We start from the raw sequence: 6,204 nt of genomic DNA, 5'->3' as shown, positions 1-6,204 counted from the left end.
AAAAAAAGAAAATCTGTCCGTCTTTGGAGGTGGTGTCCAGAAGGGTAGATTCCTGAGAGAAAGCAGCCAGAGTGGTTGTTGGTAATTGACTGATATGGTAATGAGAGCTTAATTATACCCAGCGCACGGGCGCAGAGGGCCGCCTCCGCACTGACTGCCCCATGACCCGCTTTCTGACAAACTGTCACTTCATCTTGCCACATCACTCAAGGGCTTATCAAATATGACCCCAAAATAGACAAGCGATAACATACACATAACCGCACACACACATACAAATTCATGTATATGAGCTGCACACTCGCAGGCGTGGCACACACCAAGACATATGCTGACACACTCTAACATTTAAGTGACACATGGACAGCTTCATAAGTAGTCAGAGAACACATCAAAGTTGGGACAGGCTAAGTGTGACATGGTGCTTGGGCTTTGCTGTGCTGTTTCTTTGCTTTGTTGTTTTGTTTGTGGGTTTTGTTGGGATCATGTTGGAGTTGACTCATTTGTTCTACATTTGAGTTCTTCATTCATAAAGGGAAAGAAAAGCTCAACATCACAGGGCTCTATTTGCATAAACCTCACTCAAAGATCATGGCTATACAACGGCAGAAATGAACAACCTCTTTAACCTATGAATAGTACCGTTCTTTCCTTCTTCAGCATAAGACCCGTGATCCATTCCTGACATAATTCATGACAAAAAAATTCATAGCAGAATTTAAGAATTTTTCATCTTTAAAAAAAAAAATTAAATCAATCAAAATTCTTTCCTGAAAATGGACACCTTTAAATGAGATATGATGGAAAGTTAGTTAATGAATCTTTATCTAAATACCTCAGAAAACTTCTGATTTAACACTTATGAATTCCTGGTTCAAAAAAGCTTCCTTATATTTTCTAAATTCAGTCTAAGTTTAAATCAACACACTTATAAACAATTCTGGTTTAGTTCAGTTCAATTAAAACAAATTCACTTCAATTTAACCTAGTTGAATTTATTTAAATTCTATCAATTTCACTAAGCAGGATCACGATATTCATTCAGTTAAGCTCAGATGAATTTTATTCAGCTTTGTTTAAGTTACTTCAACTAATCTTAGTGATAACACTGTTTAAGTTGAGTTTAGTTTAGTTTAGTTCATCTCAGTCACTGGATTCATATTCACATTTCAATCCAGAACAGAGACTTAGAGGTTAGTGCCAGTTAGAAAAAGATGAGCTATTGAAGAAACCAGGAGTTTCTTCAATAGCTCAGGGCAAAGGTAAAGGGGAAAGACCCATTTTAAGCAAAAGAAAAGATCCATCACAACTAGTTTCAGGATGAGCTGCATGACTGAAGATGCTGCATATTGCTCCACTCCTTGATATAAACCTAATCAAAAAGGAGGAAACCTACTGTTTAGAGAGAATAACTCCAAGAACAGAAGTAATTATTAGTACAAGTTTAATTTTGGTTTCTGGTCATAAAATAAACCGTCCAGTTTGTCATTATCTTTGGTGTAATTGCAAAATGCTTTTTTTTTTTCATTCAGTGTAATCAACCACAGGATTAAATGATGAAAAGATTTTTCTGCATAAACATGTTATTCTGGTTTAATTGTGTTAATAAACTGCATTGCAAATGCAAACATTTGATCAACTTCGATGTATAGCATCTGATTTTTGAAGATGCTATACATTTTTAAATTTTTTTTTTACCTGTCAGTTATTTCATAACCTTTTGCTTGATATTCGCCAGTCAGTGAATTCTCAATAATTTACACATTTCAAACTTCAGCATTTTAAATATGACAATATGAAGCATATAGGATATCCTCAAGGAAAAGCTTGACTGTATCATGAAACATATTTCGTCCTCATCAGGATCCTGACGTTGCAGTGTTTTGTTACATTTTACAAACCACTGACAGAAATGTGCAGGACTAGTGAAACAAAGGTGCCATTTCTATATTCACTTCACCTGCAATAAGTCAAAATATGTATGTCAAATAATTACACTTCCTTCACATTTTAAGGCCTCTCTTTAAAACCCAATGGTTTCACCATTTCTCTTTGAAGCCAAAAGGCATCAGCTCAAAAAGTAACACCAAGCCTGCTTTCATTCAAACCGCTCTATTGTTCACAAGGCATTCATTTTTCTAACATCAGATTTAAATTTTTGACAGTCATGTGAATAGTATTCAAACTTACTCAGCAGGGATTCTATATTAAAAGCACTATTGGGCAAAAAGGGCTTTTAACTCAACAGAGTCCCCCATGAACGTGGCAACAGGAGCTGCGTTGGTGAGTAAAAGACTGCAGAAATTTATTTTGGAAGGTAACTTTGCAAAACATTGAATTTGAGATTCAGTAAAAAAAAAAAAAAATGAATTAACTTTAAAAAAAAAAAGCTTTAAGCATAAGGTGGAAATTGTGGTATGTATTCCACATGCAATTTGAATTTTTTTAACATTCACATTTTATTGGCTGTATCCACAAACTGAAACATCACTGAAAGATAGAAAATTATTCTGTTGTAAAGACAAAATGGAAGAAAATGTGAGCAGTGTTTTTTAAATTGAGATCAACTATAAAGAATAAAATGCTCTTGGATTCAATGGCTACAAGAACCGATTAGTCCGACGTTTATTTATGTTCAAGGTCAGACTTATCAGTCAAAGAGAAAAACGTCAGACAAAATTTCAGCACATCGAAAAATGTTACATCAAAAATTAGCTGACCGTATAAATTTAGGTGTAGATTTACAGAAGCACTGTATTATAAACACACACTGGGAGCATAAACTGAGCTTTCACACTTAAAGAGGCAGCATTAGGTATTTTCCAGGCACATGCTAGCATTTTATAGCACAATTAAGTAAGAGTTGTTATAGAAATGCTTTATATGTCAAACACAACTTAAAAGAAATTTGACTTTGTAATCTGACATCTATAAATTGGGTCTCTTCCTCTTAAATAAGCTCTTACTTTTTCTGACACTCTGCCTTCACAACAATTCTTTTTCATTACGCTGTTTATAGCCATCCTCAGGAGACCTGAACTGAGGAATTGTTTGTATGATGAGCTGAGCAGGCGCACAGTCCCGCCAGGTGTTTGCTAATTGCTGCTGCCGCTAGTCTGGTGGAGCTGAGTGGGGAAGCCATGGCGGAGGACTGCTCCGGTGGCGCAGCTTGGCTGGAGACTGCAGCTCAGAGGAATAACTTTATGTAAATAAATATTTGCTCGTACAAATTTGTCACAATTGGTATGAGCAAGCATTTAGGCACCACTGATAGGCTGACATGGGAGATTCAAGGATTTCTCAAACAATGCATGAAAGAATCCAATCAACTCTCCATGTATGATTTTGATTTGGGAATAACATTACAATATGAGATAAAGTAAAAAAAAAAAAAAAACATCAATATTATATAAGGTGCCCCTTTTAAAAAAAGTGTTTTTTCCTTCAGCAGGTTTCCACACTTAATGAGCTATTTTAATGTAAACTTTACCACAATAAATGTAAATGTTTCATAATACAAAACTACAGACTGAACTAAATAGAGCATGTACAAGATCTCATCAAACAATAACTCCAAAAGAGTCTGATCATACAGGATTTATGCAATTTAAAATGCAACATTTTGACCCTGAAATGGCACCTAATTACAACAACATGGCTATTTTTTTATAGCTAAAAATGCTTTATTTTGATTAGTTAAAATACATGGACTAGGATTCAGTTGAACAGATAATTTTACTTAATGTGTATAAATGTACTCACCCTATGGTCTCACAAAAATCGTTTTAAAATAACAATTTGAAGGCTAGCAGACACATGATAAAAGTGATTATATCGGTCTTATAAACATCTTTTTCATAATGTGAGTAAGCTGTAAGGTGTTTGAGGGAGTATTTGAAGCACAGAAAATTTAGCAGACACTACATAATAACCACCTGGAGGGTCACAGATCATTCATATTCATCTCAAAATGTATTTGTCATAATTTACCCAATATTTAAAGTTTGCTTTTGTAATGACAAGTGTTTTGAAATGCTGCATTCAGTGACAAAATGGGGAATCAGATGCTTGGTTTCCAGCTGCTAAATTATTTAGAAATCTCTATTAGGGTATAGAACGATGAAACTAAGTAACTGTGTAGTATTATGAGGTCACCTTTTGTATTAAGTAAACTACTGCTGGTGAAAATCAGCAACAAATAGTTAATGAAAAATCAAAACCGTTTAGATTTGCAACATCATCCTTTTTTTTTGTATTCAGCTGGCCACACAGCAGACAACATGCATCTTGTGTTTTGTTGCCCAGATGGATACTACTGAATGGCTTTTGTCTTTAACGTCTGAGTGGTCTATTTGTTTCAGTCAAGAGGAAAATTAGGGAACTCTTCCTCTTTTTGTAGCTTCTGTCACAATGTTTTGATCACACAAATAATTTTAAGTTTGACTTCTAGAATGAACCAGATGCAGAGACTTTAAACGAAAAAGAAAGATGTAGGGGCAAAGAGTGAAGGATGAATACTCGACATTCAGCACGTTTCCTGTCATGTGGTGTGATCATGTATCATTGGTCAGCATGCTGGGTCAGACCTTTGCAGGGAGACGGACCGCCCTCCAGATGGCCCCGGTCCAACAGGTGGTCCTGAAGCGGGGGTGGGTCTGAGAGGTCTGACATCTGCCATTTTCAACTAACCACTCACATACACACACACACACACGCCTACATCTACAAAGTAGTTTGTAGCGACACATTTCCTTCGCTGCTCTGCATATCGGCTTTGGTGAGATCTCAGGGCCTGGGGGCAGAGTCTCCTACTGTCTGTCTGTTTCCTCTATCAGATTTCACACTCATCTCACACATTTCAGCTCAGTGTGAGCTCTGCGGCGTGGCTCAGGCTTCAAACTGCTCATTAGCATGTATTGTACCCTACTGGATCGGCATCAGGAATGAATGGATTCTCCTTGTAGTGGTTCAGTTTTTATTTTTACTGGCTACCGTTAACTTGGTTTACTTCAAGTGTTTACCGTCACCTAGTCACTATGTGGAGGATTGTACCTGAAACTTTTTTCTTGACAAATTTGACTGATTACCAAAGAAATTTTATAACCACAGGAAATGAAGTGTTCTGGATTCTGTTGATGTTTATTTATTTGTCTAATATTATTAAAAGAAAAGAATTTAAAACCTGTATTTTTTTTCCTTGTTTCTACATACAAAAACATAAATATTTTATTATTCTATTTATCATAAATGAATTCAATATGTAACTGATATCTGAGTCAATTTTATAGTTCTGGGAATGAAGTATCAAAAGGTTGAGCAGGAATTTCATAACATCCTTTATAACATTTAAGCATTTAAGCAGTCTTTATTTGTATCAAGCCATTTCAACTAAGCTACTTGTTACAATGGCATTTTGAAAGCAAAAAATAAATAAATGGACGTGCACTGCAAAACAGTCCACTGTTTTGCAGTGGACGTGCAAAACAGTTTATATAGATATTCATAAGTTCATATAAAATCTGTTTATATGTTTGTTAGACCAAATTCCCATTCAGTTTTTTTCATGGACAAATTTTGCTGATATAAAAAAGCGTCAATGTTAATCCTGTTGCAGTTTGCCATTATAAAACAAATGCAAAAGCTGTTAATAACATTGAACTGCTCATACTTAAATTCACAATTATGTTTTTGCAGTTAAACCTTTATAATTTCCCCTTTTTCATGTGCTTTTATATTTATGGAACAAAACAAATCAATCATAGCGAAATGCGGATATTTTCAGTTATAAAATGTCTCCAAAAAATAAGTTTGTTTTTTTTTCTTCTATAATCAGGAAGGGGAGAATAAACGTCGAAAGGCAAAGTGACATCTAAAGGGTGTCAGAAGCTGTGAGCGATCTGCTAAAGTTTAGGTGAACTTGCGGCTTAAGTTGAATTATTCATCAGGCATTGGCATTTTTTTTCCTCCTTCAACTGACAGGCGTTTGAGTCCATTTGGCATGTATGCCTGGGCACGGGCACACGCACACGAATGGATGCAGAGAAGGGCTGAAGTAGTCCGGGCAGTGAGAACAGATGATTGTTACCATGTCAGAAGGTGTGTGACGATGTGTGTGTTCATAAAAAAGGACTTATTAGGACCACAAGTGTATGACTAAATTAGTCACCTGCTCTCAGACCCACAGTTATATCTATCTATCTATCT

This window comes from Gambusia affinis, linkage group LG02 (genome assembly GCF_019740435.1).
Source record: "Gambusia affinis linkage group LG02, SWU_Gaff_1.0, whole genome shotgun sequence".
Lineage (NCBI taxonomy): Eukaryota > Metazoa > Chordata > Actinopteri > Cyprinodontiformes > Poeciliidae > Gambusia > Gambusia affinis.
This window is presented reverse-complemented; position numbering follows the sequence as displayed.